Consider the following 16366-nt stretch of genomic DNA (forward strand, 5'->3'; position numbering starts at 1 on the left):
TATTTAGTCAGTCCCTAGACTAAAAATAGGAACTAAAATTCGAATTTGAACTTAACAGTTGTTTGAAAATAAATTAATTAATTCATCTTGAGTTAATTAGTTAAGGATGAGTTCTAATTTGAGTTGTAATTAGTTGGCTTAGTTAGCTGAGTCAAGTCCAGTTAGATTGATTTAAACAGTTTGTTTAAATTAATGTGAGTTCAGTTAGTTAATGCATGCTTGCATATAACTGCTGCACTTCAAATAATTGAAGATTCTCTCATGAATAACTCATGCATGTCAATTCAGATAGAGACCCAGTTGAGATCAAAGAAGGGACAATGTACTATCAGTTGGATGAATATTTTTCCTATAAAGGAAGCTCATCCATGATGAGGATTTATCTCCTTTAGGACTGTGTAGTTGGATCAGAGGTTAGTGAGTGTGTGAAGAGGCCAATTCACACAAGTGGCTGCACTAGACCCCAATCAGAATTGCACAAAGAAATAGGAGGCTTGGAGGGCAGACCAGAGGTTAGATAGAGGTCTTTTACTGTGTATGAGCAACAAAGGTATTGCAGAGAGAGAAGGATAACTTTTTAGCTAATTCTTTTTGTAATACTGGCTATATTTCCACTTGTATGATAATACAGAGTTGGGGTTTTATTTTGAGGCTTTCCCCGGGTAAATTCTTTTGTGTTATGTGTGATTGATTTCTCCATATCATTTATATGTGTTCTTATTGATGTTGCTCATGTTCGATTAAGCTTCCGCTAAATTGTTTGTAGAAGTAGATCAAGTGTTTTTATTTAGTACATTGCATTACCAGGTGATCTACATTGGGAATTTCTACAAACCATTATGTCGGCCTACAAGAAGAGTATCACATCTGAAGCCACTTCTAAGCTCTTCTTTGAACGAGTGTGGGTACACTTTGATATCCCATGTTCTATTATCGTAGATTGGGACAATAGGTTGTTGAGTACATTTTGGTCAAGCCTCTAGTCAATGACTTCCACCCCCAAACTGATGGCAAAACATAGGTCGTCAATAGGATGATCGTGCACATTTTGCGCATGTGCAACTGAAATAATCCACATACATGGGATGAAAGCATCCCCTATGTCCAATATAGTTACAATAGAGCTCTCCATAGCTCAACTGGACACAGTCCCTTTCAGGTGGGGTTAGGATTTCAGCCACTATGTCTCGTTGATGTGGCCATACCATTTGGAGCAACTCAGGCAGATTTGGCTCATGTACAGGCCAAAGCTGAAAGTGCTAATAGTTTCATTGAGCACATTCACCACATCTGCTAGTAGGTCCATGACATATTTGACCGAGCCAATGCTAAGTACAGGTAGCATCATGATCAGCATCAGGTGCCACACAGGTTCCAGGTGGATGACAAATTTTGGTTACATTTGCAAAAGGAGCGCCTCGTTGGGCCCCACTGCAAACTTTGCCCACTCTGATATGGGTTGTACACCATGACCAAGGATGTAGGAGGCAATGTCCTTAAGATGATAATTCCACTGTTCCTTATCTTGCACCTAGTATTCAATGTGGACTAGCTGCAACCATACTTTCCTCCTTTGTTGGACACATCTAACATTTTTGAGCATCTGACACCAACATAGCTCAACCCAAGCTATATTGAACATGCAAAAACTGACAGGATTATGGATACATAGATCAAGAACACTCACCAGAAAAGGATCCAGTTATATCAATTTGTCAAAGCAGTCCAACTCCTTCACCAAGGCAAGTGGTTCACCAGGGACCATGTTCAATAGAAATTTCCTCACCTCATGGAGGCTCTACACGGAATGGGGACCATTTCTCCCTAAGGGGGGAGGAATGATCTAGGTGGATATCGGTGGCCACCCACCTATTCCACCTAGACCTCTAGTTGGTTTCATTTTTTTCCTTGATTATAGCAAAATTTACTATTTTTAGTAATTTTTCAGGTCCTGAACTTCGGGAGCTATTTTAACCCCATAAACGACATTTTTTTTAGTTCCATAAGATTGAGCCTACCACAAATCCTGTAGTACTCAGAGAGATATTTCTAATCAGGTATCGTAAGTGCCAAACATAGATCATATGACCAAGTTATGACCGTAGAAATTTAGGTGCCCAACTAAACCCAATGGGGCCTACAAACTCTTGGTGTTTCATCTCTTGGGGTTAGGGTTTTGGTTGTTTAAGGTTTTCCCTTATTGTTCAATAATAAAAAGGCCCTTGAGCCTCATTGTAATATAGTTCAGAGACATGTTGCCACCACATCTCTTCTCATAGATAAGCTACCATCGCCTAAGCTAGTTTATTTCCATTCTTTATGTAAGAAGATTTCAGTTCTTTGATATTAATGAAATGAATTTTTATTTCTACTGCATCTCTATTTTTATGTTTGTCTTTGTACTTTTTTGCATTCCTATATAAGTCTAGATCATTCTCCTGCACATGCACATATGCTTCCTACTCACTCTACGCAAGAATTCTCCAGTAATTATTCTTATCTACAATAAGGATTCACTCTGATGTTTGTGGACCTTTCTCGATAGCTGTAGAGCCTCTAACTTGCACCTAATTATCTCTCATTACCTACAACTTTTCCTCACTTATCCCTCTCTTTTGCCCTATTTTCCTCATAAACCTACCCAGATCATTACATTTGATGTCTTTAATCATGATTGGTTAACTTTGCTAATGTTTGACTGTTTGTCTAGATTTTTGACATATGCACAGAGATTCCGCAGCTGTCTGGCAATTCCGCAGCCATTCAGCAATTCCGCAGCTATCTAGTCATTCCGCAGCCTTTTCATTGATCTCTATGTTCCACGTGTCATTTTGAAAAACGAATCACATGGGCACGTGGGAATGAAGGTGTTAAAGGTTCCTATGCTATTGGTTCGGCCAGCAATGCCACGCACACCTCCGGTCAACGTGGAACAAACTTCGGTCAACAAAGCCAGCTCAAACGGTGCTGCGTAAGCTGAAAGGTCACATCACTCTAGATGGCGATTCCTCCACGCTACGCAGGTTATGGGAGACAGGATCCAACCTTGGATTCAACCTCCATGACGACCGTACCCTCCAGAAAAGCACTCGGACCTGTTTACGTGTTGCTGAACCATTTAATTAGCATGACTGTTAGTTAATTTCTCGTTCATGTTTTACGCAGAAGGCAGTTGTTCATACGCCTATAAATCCAGCGTCTGCATACGCTTAAGGATTAGTCTTTAGTTATTTTGTTTATGATTTCTGCAATTTAACGTATCCAGAAACTCTGTTTTGAAGCTGCTGTTTCAGCACTTTTTACTGTAATTTCTGCATATGAGTTAATAGAAGACTGTGTTGTTTGACTCTTTCCAGTAGCTGATCTTTCCTTGGGTTTTGTGGATGGAGGGCCCCATTCATAACAGCCTTTGTACAGTAAATTTACCTTTATGTTCTTGCCATTTCCTTCTTTCGAATTCAGCAATTTTCCTTTTCTTTAACACATGTACAGTTTTGATTTACTTTCATTTCCAGCATTTACTTTAAACTGATCAGGATTGTTTTCTGCAGGTGTTAGCCCGGGATTGTGTGTCTTTGTTGTATTTTCTTTATCTCTGATGGTATTTTCAGTTGTCATATTCATAGTTGCTGCCTTTACTCTGTTTTTCTAGCTTGATTTCTAGTCTAGTTTCTCAAGTTGTATGCTAACATATTGATGGTCTCCTTATCATAAGTTGTTCATCTTTAAGAGATCAGAATACTAATAAATTACAGCTTGCTTTGAGTAGTTTTTGGCTTATATCACTAACTCTTTCTTCACTTGTTACACATAACAATGTATGTTGGAAGCAGAATGTTGAAGAGAGGCACAGTGGTGTTATAATTTGTCATCTTAGAGCTTGATTACTTTTTAGACTTATCTCTAACTACTTCTTAATCGTGTTTCACATAGTACTATATGTTGGAAGCAGAGTGTTAGGAAGAGATGAACATTATAATTGGTCTTTAAAGTGGTTTTTCTTACCTTTTTATTTGCAGCAGCATGAGTAGTGACTAGTGCCATTAGAAAGTGGTTCTTTGCTTTCAGTTTCATTTCAAGTTATTTCTTTCAAGCTCTTTCTTTGCAAGTTTAGAAGGTAGTTAGAAACCACCAGTAACACACACTCACTCATTTAGAAATCACCTTACACACATTATCACTCATCTGTTTATAAAACCTCCATTCCATCTTAGGAAGATAAATTGACCACAAACAACACCCCCAAACGACAAAAAGATCTAAGAGGTTGCTTAAGTACATATAGTACACCTTCACTTCATCAGCTTACGAGCCCCGGGTTGACATTTTATGATAGCAATTTAGACAACACTAAATTGACTAAACATTTTGGCGCCGTTGCCGGGGAAGTGAAATTAAGTAGCCATATTCTTAGAGAAAAAAAAAAAACATAAAATTTCAAGGAAAGAAGTTGATAACCTATCAAAGTATGCTCTCCTCTTGCACTTCAAAGTGATTTGGAGGATCAGAAAAGAGAAAGTTATTGATTTAGTAGTTTCTTGAGTATGCTCTCTTCTTGCACCTAGAATGACCTGGAAGATCAGAAAAAGAACTATTAACTTGACTTGAAGAAAAATAATAATAAAAAAAAAAATGACATGCATAGAGCTAGAGATTCTAGGGGAAGGTTTTTAGCTAGAGCTCGAAGTTCAATTTTTACAAGTCCATCTGCTTCAAGGGATAGACAAGAGACACCTCCCTCATCTCCAACCGACACTCCTAGCCCTAGAATTCCTGAAATTCAAGAGCCAAGAATTGACTCTCCCACACCTTCTATTGAATTCGAACCAGGAAGAGACCCTTCTCTTTCTCCTACAGAAAGACCAATTGTAATTGAGGAAGTAGAATCATCTGAAGAAGAAGGAGAAATCTCTTCTCATTCACCCTTTGTAGAGGAACCAGAAGATTTTGAAATCCCTAGGGGAACCATCATGGCAGAGGAAGAAGGAGGTGGTAGAGGTAGAGGTAGAAGAGGAGGAGGAAATAACAACAACAATGGAGGAGGTAGAGGCCCCTTGGAGGAGGAAATAGAGATGGGGATAACTCATTTGGGTTTCCCATTGTTAATGAGGATTCCCGAGCTACTATGAAAAACATATCGCCATCTGTCCTCCCAAATTTCCATGGGTTAAGGACTGAGGACCCTGAAACATTTTTATTTGAGTTTGAAGTTGTGTGTCGAACTTATGACTATCTGGATGACTCTCAGAAACTCAAATTGTTCCCTTCAACACTGAAAGATCAAGCTTTGAAATGGTTCATGGGGTTACTCACTCAATCCATTAGGTCTTGGGATGAAATGAAACAAACATTTTTGGATAGGTATCTGGACTATTGTATGCCTACTAATCACAAGGACGAGGTATTTAAAATGATACAAAGAGAAGATGAGAGCTTAGAAGATTTATTTGAAAGATTTCAATATAACTTAAAAAGAGCAAAAATGAGTAACTTGGATGAAGAGACCTTAAAAGCCCTCCTATTAAAAGCCATTAGGGATGAATGGATAGATATCTTGAACATGATGGGGAAAGGGGATATATCTCAACTTTCACTCAATGATATAGCAGAACTATGTATCCATCTCTCAAGGGGCAAATCAAAAACTCAAAAAGGGCCTAGAGATCCTTCTCTCCTTAGAGCAAATAAATCTGCAACAGGATCAGTAAGTAGGGCTGAAATCGGCAATATGCTTGATGAATTCAAAACTGACATCTTAGGGAGTCTTAGTGAACAATTAGATACCCTTAAGATTCACAATAAACAAAAAGCAGAAGCTGAGGCTTTAGCCATCTTTTGCCCGAAATGTAGAAACAAACATGCTTTAAGGGAATGTCCCTTGGATGCACACGTTGTAGAAACATGCGTAATTTTCTCAGAAACTCATGAGACCAAGGATTGTCCTTCAATTCCTGGCCTCAAAGCAGTCTTTCAAGAGGACCCAAATACACTTGAATCTCTCTGTTTTGTTGCAAGGAGACCTTGGCAAGGGCAACAGAATCAAGGGTTTAACAACTCTATGAATTTTCAATCCCAACCAAATTGGAATCCTTGGCAACAACCTTGGCCTCAACCTCAAAATCCTTTTCAAGCATGGATGAAAAGCATGCAAAATCCTTATGGGAGACTTGCTCAATTCTATCAATATCCTCCATCTTTTCAGAATCAGCAAGCTCCACAACTTCCAAATCAAGGTCAACAATTATCATTGCCATACCCTCAACAACAACAACCTCCTCCACAAAATCAAAATTTCTCAACTCTTGCTTCAATCCCAACAGAAGTCAAATCAACTTCCCTCTCAGCCATTACCAAATCCAAATAATAGGAACCCTCAAAATGCTTACATGATGGAAGGTCAACCATTCCCTACCTATATGGTTGTTCCTCTCAATGAAGTACAACTTAGATTAGGTAGAATCTTAGATCAACCTTCTACAAGTGTTCAACAACCAAGCATTTCTGAGGAAGAATCTCTCAAAGTCAATAAGGGTTCTGAAGTATCACTTCAAAACCAAAATATCCAAAAAGAAAAAGAAAAAGAATCAACCTCTACAACTCCCATAGTTGAGCAACCTACATCTTCAGCTACACCTCCTTTTCCTGAAAGATTACAAATTGACAAAGGAGTGGAAAAGCAAATTTGGTTGCCTGACTATAGTTTTCTAGATGAATTGAAGAATGTCTGTATCAAGATCCCCTTGTTACAAGCCATTAAGGAAATTCCCATTCTAGCAAAGACAATAAAGGAGTTGAGTTTGAAGAAAACGGAAAGAGAACCAGAGATACCAAAAGGATACATCTAGTTGGAAAAATTGCAGACATTATGATGGGTAAGATTACCATGCAGAAGTATGTGGATCCCGGTAGCCCTATTGTCAAGACTCATATTAATGGGGTTGAAATCCCAAATACTTTGATTGACTTAGGAGCCGCTATCAACATCATGAGTAGACAGACCATGGATCAGTTAAAGCTTCCTAACCTTCTCTTTACACCTACTTTACTGCAACTTGCAGATCGATCAATCATTAAACCTGATGGTGTATTGGAAGACATTCCAGTCTCCCTAGACTCTTGGGAATATCCAGTTGATTTTATGATTTTAACTCCCAAGAACAATCTAGGAGGACATCCTCTTATCTTAGGAAGACCTTGGCTGGCAACAGCTGATGCTTTATCAGTTGTAGGTCTGGAGACATGTATATATCAGATGGTAATTCCACCAAGAAATTCAACTTGTATCCTCCAGCAAAGGCAATAACAGAAATAGGAGAAGATGAGTGGGTCGATGATGAGGATACTATACAACCTCTTCTAACCATCTCTGAAATCAGTGAAGACAGTCAAATCCTAAATACATTGGAAAATTTTGAAATACATTTAGAATATGACTCTACACAGTTTCAGTTAGATGCGGACATTGAATATCTCTCCTCTAGACAGATGTCTCTCTTCTCAATGGAAGGGTTTGGTAGTTCTACAGTTGAAATCTTTCCAGGAAAAACATTGAACATTAACAGAAACTTGGAAAGGCCACAACAAGAAGAATTAACCAAACTTTTGCAAAAACATTCTACTGCATTTGCATGGGAATACACTGACATGAAAGGAATCGATCCTAAGACTTGTATTCATCACATCTATATTGAAGAAAACAGCAGACCTATTAGGCAACCACAAAGAAGGATGAATCCAAACCTTAGGGAAATCGTGAAAGAAGAACTCCAGAAATTGCTCAAGGTAAACTTCATTTACCCCATTTCAGATAGCCAATGGGTTTCTCCCTTGGTTATAGTGCCCAAAAAGAATGGTAAATGGAGAGTTTGCATTGATTATCGAGAATTGAACAAGGCAACCTTAAAGGATCATTTCCCTCTACCTTTTATTGATCAGGTACTCGACACTTTAGCAGGTAAAAAGTATTTCTCATTCTTGGATGGTTTTAGTGGGTATAATCAAATTCAGGTAGCACCTGAAGATCAAGATAAGACCACATTCACCTGTCCATGGGGAACTTTTGCCTACCGAGTACTCCCTTTTGGATTATGCAATGCACCTGCTACTTTTCAAAGGCTGTATTAGGTATCTTTTCAGATCTAATCCATGATTGTGTAGAGGTCTATATGGATGATTTTACAGTTTACGGTAATACATTTGAAGAAGCTTTGGAAAATTTGGAAAAAGTACTGATAAGATGTAAGGAAACAAATCTTTCTTTAAGTCATGAAAAGTGTTTTATGATGTTTACTGAAGGGATTGTTTTAGGACATCATATTTCAGGAGATGGGATTAAGGTTGATAGATCCAAAGTTGAAGTCATCTCTAAGTTACCTGTTCCAAATTGCCAGAAAGATGTTAGAAGTTTTCTTGGGTTTACTGGATATTACAGAAGGTTTATTGAAAACTTCACTAAGATAGCATCTCCTCTTTTCAAATTGCTTACCAAAGACTGTGAGTTCAAATGGGATCCTGAGTGTCAGTCTGCCTTTGAAGCTTTAAAGACTAGAATATCTGAAGCACCCATCTTAAGGGGACCAAATTGGAAACTCCCTTTCCACATTTCTACTGATGCTTCGGATACAGCTCTAGGAGCTGTTTTGGGACAAAAGGATTTGATCCCTTATGCCATTTATTACACCAGTAAAAATTTGACTCCCACTGAGTTAAATTATACTGTTACAGAAAAAGAGTTCTTAGCCGTGGTACATGCGATCAATAAGTTTAGACACTACATAACCGGCTATGAAACCTTTGTCCATACTGATCACTCTGCCATAAGATATTTAATGAACAAACCTGTTACTAATGGCAGAGTTACAAGATGGCTTTTACTTTTACAAGAATTCAACATTACTGTGTTTAGATAGACCTGGAAAACAAAACACAGTAGCTGATTTCTTGTCTAGAATCCAAAACACTAATGAAGATTCTCCAGTAGAAGATAAGTTTCCAGATGAATACTTGTTTGCAGTAACTACCAAGACTCCTTGGTATGTAGATATTGCTAATTATCTAGTTACAGGGAAGCTACCTCTACACTTATTTCCTAATGAGAAAAGGAAAATCATTCAGGAGAGTTCACATTATTCTTGGATTTCTAATGAATTGTTCAAAACAGGGCCAGATTGTATAATCAGAAGATGTGTTCGGGAAGATGAAATGCCTGACATCCTTAAGGCATGTCATGATGAACCATGCGGCGGGCACTTTGCTGACAAGAGGACAGCCTATAAAATCCTTTCTCTAGGATATTATTGGCCTTCTCTCTTTAAAGATGCAAAGCAGTATGTTAGAAGGTGTGACAGCTGCCAAAGAGTTGGGAGACCAACTCCTTCAAATGAAATGCCACTACAGCCACAGGTATGCATCGAACCCTTTGAGAAATGGGCTCTAGATTTCGTTGGACCTATTAATCCACCATCAAAGCAAAAGAAGTATATATTGGTTTGTACTGACTATGTTACTAAGTGGGTAGAAGCAAAAGCTTTGCCTTCTGCCACTGAAAATTCAGTTGTTCAATTTCTTTTGAGGATATTTTCACTCGTTTTGGTGTTCCAAGGGAAATTGTGACAGATCAGGGAAGCCAATTTACATCTAAATTGATGGAGAAGCTGATGGAGGAATATAAGATCAAGCACAGAACATCTACTCCATACCATCCGCAATCAAATGGCCAAGTGGAATCTACCAATAAAGTTCTTGAAGGCATTATCACCAAGACTGTTCATCTTCATAGAAGAGATTGGGCGGAAAGGCTTCCTGAAGCCTTATGGGCCTATAGAACTACATGGAGGAACACACAGGACATTCTCCCTATGAACTTGTTTATGGGAAGGAAGTCCTGCTCCCCATTGAGTTCCAAATCAAGACCTTCAAGGTGGCAGTCCAATTGGGAATGAGCCTCTCGGAAGCCCAAAAACACAGAATGGACCAGCTAAATGAGCTAGATGAAATAAGACAAGATGCAATTCTAAGGACCGATCTAGTTCAGCACCAAAGAACTAAATGGCATGATCGTCATATCAAAGAAAGAAAGTTTCAGAAAGGAGATTGGGATCTATTGTTTGATTCAAAGTTTAAAGACTTCAAAGGAAAATTTCAAACTCATTGGCTTGGGCCATATGAGATTGATGAAGTCTTTAGTAATGGAGCAGTTCGAGTGAAAACTATTGATGAATTTCATACTCCTCTTATTGTGAATGGCCATCGCTTGAAGATCTACCAGAAGCCACTCTCAAAAGAGGAATTTGTCAAGTTGTTTAAAGAAGATTCTGCAATCAGGTTGGTGGAGAAGGATTCTTCTCCTCCATCAGCCTAATCTTTGGTTTTTGAAAAAAAAAAAAAAAAAAAAAGAAAATGTATAGGCCTGAAAACCAGTCTCTGATTGGCAGTCCTATGCAGAAAATCTGAGGTGAAAATCAGGGTCACCTGACACCTCACATTTTCCAAAAAAAAAAAAATCTCTCCTCCTTGTTCCATCTCATTTCGCCATTTCATCCACTTCATTCACCATCTCATTCATCCAATCATTCTCACTCCACCTCATTTCTTTCCATCCATCCATCCATTACATTCCATCTCACCAATAAAGTCATTGTCAGATTTATTTCACACAGCTAAAGTTGTTTTGTGCAGACAGAAGGGTATCACTGCAGTTTCTGCAGCTGAGGAGCAATTCCGCAGCCAACATCCCAATTCCGCAGCCGATACACTTTCTGCACCTGCATAAAAAAAAAACACAGTCTGTTTAAGAAGGAATCTGCAGTCCAAAAGTCATCAGCAAAAATTGAAAAAAGGTCATGTAGCAGCAATAAACAATGAAAGGTTAGCACAGATGAGCAAAAGGAATCAAAGCGCGGATACATGAGGTATGATCTAATTTCTAAACCTACGGTTATAACATTTTGCATGGTTTACGGATTGTGTTTTTAGCCATTTAATGTAATGATTACCAGTCCTTTCCATTACTCGACCGGAAATCCACGTATCCCTCAACCTTGACAGTCCCTATTCATCACGATTTTTAAAACTCAAGCACGGCTGCTCTTCCATTTAAATTCCTGTACCTGAGTGACGTAGACAATTGTACTACGGCTCTCTGCGTTATGATTCCGCAGCCAAATGTACACTCATGACCGATGTCTAAGGGACTTAACCGTTTCTTCCCATTATTCATAACCCTCCTACGCATAATCTCATTCACGCTGTTGATTCACTTCCGCATTTCCCTTGTTTTCCACTGCTCTGCCTTATTCACTACTCTGCCACCGTAACCATACTCTGTTTTCTCCTCTGCTAAACTTCGACCACTGTTGTGAGTGTATTACGGCTATTGTGTTGAAGCCGTAAATCTATTGTGTTGAAGCCACTATTGAAGCCGTATAACCCTTTCTCCAAAGTATTAAAACAGAGCTGTAAGGCAAGCCAGAGAGTTAATGGGTAAACTTTTGAGGGCAGAGCCAGAGGGCTCTAAATTTCTGGAAGGATATCCCCAAGTCAAAGACGCTTTGCAGAAGGCAAATTGGCTCCAGTGCATCCAAAAATTCAAGGGTTACCATAGAGAGGTCACGAAGGCTTTTGCACGTTCTTTCAGAGACAAAGACAACCAAGTGGAGATAGGAGATCTGAAATTTACAGTCACCGAAAGCAATTTGGCACAGGCCACTTCACTACCACAAACTGGAGAGAGATGGTTCAAAAACCGATCAGTACAAGACCAGCAATGGAAGCAAATTCTGAAAAATCCAGGTATGGACACTAGCATTTTTACAAAGGGAATCCCTGTTAGTCTTGTCAAAGAAGAATGGACAACTTTGCTTCTGTTAGTACAGAAATTCTTTACATGTGAAGGAAGATTTGGAGTTTTGTATGTCTACCATGCCAAAGTTATGATGCATTTCTTAGGAGAGCATGACATTAACCTTCCATACTTTTTACTCTCAAGCCTTAGAAAAATGTGCTCAATAGTCCAAAGAAACCCAAGAAACATTGAGCCACATTTGTATCATCATGGGCTTGTCAAAATACTAGTTGAAGAACAGTTGAAAGAAAAAAGATATACATGGGAAAGATTTCTTGTAAGGAATCATTTCCAAGAGATAGGGGAAGCCTCTGGTAGTTCACCTCAAGTGCCTAAAAAGAGTAGAAGGAAAAGAAAAGAGGAAATTACCCCAGAAATTGTTGTCCAATTAGAAACTGCTGTCCCTGAAATTGTTGTCCAAGAAGAAATTGTTGCACATCATTCTGAAGAAGAAAATGACCCTGAGCCTGCTGTAGATATTGACCAAACAGCCCAAGAAATCATTACAGAAACCCTGCAAGAAATTGTCCAAGAAGCTGCTCAAAAGAAAAAGGAGAGTAGGAAGAGACAAAAGGAAGATAAAGGAAAAGCTATAGCCCAAGAAACCTACCTTACTCCTGAAAATTCCAGTGAAGAGGACACTCAGCCATTGGCACATAGATTGGCCCAACTTCATGAGGCTGCCCTTTCCAAGAAGATGCAAAACAAAAGCAAAAGCAACAAAAAGAAAAACAGAGCATCACCACTGTGAGGAGGAGGAGCAGGTTACAAGGCAAAGTGGGGACCACAAAGGATAAAAAGTCACTCATTATTGACTTGAGCACACCTGAAAAGGTTGCTACAAGACTTGACTTTGAGAAAAGCCCTCCACATGTTGAGCAGGTTGAGACTAGTCCTCCACGTGAGGAAAGTCCTTTTGAGCATGAACCCGAATTTGAGCATGAGCCTAGTCCAAAGAGGTCACCAGAGATTGACCCAGATCAGCAGAAGGTTTATAATTACTTGGAGACATTAGAACAAGCTGCTGCTGGTCCAAGCACTGTTCTACCTCTTGAGCAGCAAATCCACTCACTCAAACAGGAAAATTTTGAGCTTGAAGTTTTAAATCGCCACATCATACAAGAGAATGAAAAATTGAAGGAGCAAGCTAAGGTGGACAAGATGATCCACGATAATACCATGCTTCATCTAGGCCTTTGGCAAAGGAAAAACAGAAAGCTAAAGAAGAAATGCAGGAAGCTAAGCGGAGCTTTGGTCAATCTAAAATTCAGATGCTTGGTGAGGAAACCAAGAGTCAATGTGGCTACACAGAGGAAGAGGAGAAGACTAGATGTCCTAGCAGAGGCATCTCAGCAGGTAGATTAAACAATGTTTTCGTTGCATGAGGACATGCAACACCCTCGTAGTGGGGGTATGTAGAGCCTCTAACTTGCACCTAATTATCTATCATTACCTACAGCTTTTCCTCACTTATCCCTCTCTTTTGCCCTATTTTCCTCATAAACCTACCCAGATCATTACATTTGATGTCTTTAAGCATGATTGGTTAACTTTGCTAATGTTTGACTGTTTGTCTAGATTTTTGACATATGCACAGAGATTCCGCAGCTGTCTGGCAATTCCGCAGCCATTCAGCAATTCCACAGCTATCTAGTCATTCCGCAGCCTTTTCATTGATCTCTATGTTCCACGTGTCATTTTGAAAAACGAATCACATGGGCACGTGGGAATGAAGGTGTTAAAGGTTCCTATGCTATTGGTTCGGCCAGCAATGCCACGCACACCTCCGGTCAACGTGGAACAAACTTCGGTCAACAAAGCCAGCTCAAACGGTGCTGCGTAAGCTGAAAGGTCACGTCACTCCAGATGGCGATTCCTCCACGCTACGCAGGTTATGGGAGACAGGATCCAACCTTGGATTCAACCTCCATGACGACCGTACCCTCCAGAAAAGCACTCGGACCTGTTTACGTGTTGCTGAACCATTTAATTAGCATGACTGTTAGTTAATTTCTCGTTTCATGTTTTACGCAGTAGGCAGTTGTTCATACGCCTATTAATCCAGCGTCTGCGTACGCTTAAGGATTAGTCTTTAGTTATTTTGTTTATGTAATTGCTGCAATTTTAGCGTATCCAGAAACTCTGTTTTGAAGCTGCTGTTTCAGCACTTTTTACAGTAATTTCTGCATATGAGTTAATAGAAGACTGTGCTGTTTTGACTCTTTCCAGTAGCTGATCTTTCCTTGGGTTTTGTGGATGGAGGGCCCCCATTCATAACAGCCTTTGTACAGTAAATTTACCTTTATGTTCTTGCCATTTCCTTCTTTCGAATTCAGCAATTTTCCTTTTCTTTAACACATGTACAGTTTTGATTTACTTTCATTTCCAGCATTTACTTTAAACTGATCAGGATTATTTTCTGCAGGTGTTAGCCCGGGATTGTGTGTCTTTGTTGTATTTGCTTTATCTCTGATGGTATTTTCAGTTGTCATATTCATAGTTGTTGCCTTTACTCTGTTTTTCTAGCTTGATTTCTAGTCTAGTTTCTCAAGTTGTATGCTAACATATTGATGGTCTCCTTATCATAAGTTGTTCATCTTTAAGAGATCAGAATACTAATAAATTACAGCTTGCTTTGAGTAGTTTTTGGCTTATATCACTAACTCTTTCTTCACTTGTTACACATAACAATGTATGTTGGAAGCAGAATGTTGAAGAGAGGCACAGTGGTGTTATAATTTGTCATCTTAGAGCTTGATTACTTTTTAGACTTATCTCTAACTACTTCTTAATCGTGTTTCACATAGTACTATATGTTGGAAGCAGAGTGTTAGGAAGAGATGAACATTATAATTGGTCTTTAAAGTGGTTTTTCTTACCTTTTTATTTGCAGCAGCATGAGTAGTGACTAGTGCCATTAGAAAGTGGTTCTTTGCTTTCAGTTTCATTTCAAGTTATTTCTTTCAAGCTCTTTCTTTGCAAGTAGAAGGTAGTTAGAAACCACCATAACACACACTCACTCATTTAGAAATCACCTTACACACACTATCACTCATCTGTTTATAAAACCTCCATTCCATCTTAGGAAGATAAATTGACCACAAACAACACCCCCAAACGACAAAAAGATCTAAGAGGTTGCTTAAGTACATATAGTACACCTTCACTTCATCAGCTTACGAGCCCCGAGTTGACATTTTTGATAGCAATTTAGACAACACTAAATTGACTAAACAATAGCCTCCACTTCCAGAAACAAATATTTTTTCATTTTTATTGATGACTTCTGAAGGAAGTGTTGGATCTTCTTCATGCGGAAGAAGGATGAGACATTCTCCAAGTTCGTAGAATTCAAGGCACTGGTTGAGAAAGAAATCGGCAAGAAGGTGAAGGCTCTCAGGAGCGATAATGGAGATGAGTACGTCCATAATGAATTCAAAAGAAATTGTGTGAAAGAAAGCATTTGAAGAGAGTTGATAACACCCCACAACCCACAACAGAATGTGGTGGCTAAAAGAAATAATTGTAGCATTATGGGAGTTGCGAGGGCTATGTAGCATGACCAAGGTGCATTTCTGGGAATAGCCATGCAACATAACAATCTATTTCCAGAACCAGAGTCCTCATCGGATTCTTGGTATAATTACACTGGAAGAGGCCTTCTTGGGGAGAAAATTAAATGTGTCTCACTTCAGTATTTTTGGAGAATCTGTTTGCTGCCATGTATCCAAATATTCTAGGAAGAATCTTGAGCCGACAATAGAGTTGGGGGTATTTGTGATGAGCCCCATAAATGGGTAATTATATGGGCTCATTTTGCCTCCTAACATAGTTTAATCAACCATTCTCTTAGCTTATTGCATGTTTTTTGATTATATTTATGCTTATGGAGTGAGTTGGGTTGGTTATGTTGCCATGGAGTCTAATATGTGTTTAATGCAGATTTTTGTTGAATTTTGAAGACAAAGTCAAAGATTTAATGGACAATTGGCAGAAATAATTCGAAGTGGACAAAGGAGAGGATTTATAGGAGGGTATCCCCCTCATTTATGACTCCCCACTTCGAATTCTCCTTCATGCAGCTCGGAGCACAAACAGCCAAATCAATGCACTAGGAGGCAGCCGAGCAAGTGGAGGATAACTTATGTTTATCTCGAGTTTTGGGAGCCAAGCCTCCCTGATTTTAAGGAAGTTGTTGGGAGCTTTAGTTGTATAAGTAGAAAGGCCTAGGGCCTCATTAGGAAGTTAGTCAAAATTTTGAATTTTTGTTGCAACTTTGCTCTGCTCAACTTCGAGCTTACTTTTGTTGACAGTTTCATGTAATCCTATTATTATTTTGATAATAAAGATGAGATCCTTTTTGAGCTAGCATTGAGTTACCTCAGAGGGCTGAAGCTCTTGGGTTAGGGCCCAATCCAAGCAGCCAAGCTCCTCTTTTTTTTATTTCTATGCTTTGTTTCAGTTTATGAATTAGTTGTTGTTAGATGAATTTCTTTCTTGGTTAAGAATAGGTTTCTTTTGGTG

The sequence above is a fragment of the Pinus tabuliformis genome, chromosome Q (assembly GCF_031772625.1).
Source record: "Pinus tabuliformis cultivar Carrire ecotype Pingquan chromosome Q, CPIR1, whole genome shotgun sequence".
NCBI classification, from domain to species: Eukaryota; Viridiplantae; Streptophyta; class Pinopsida; order Pinales; family Pinaceae; genus Pinus; species Pinus tabuliformis.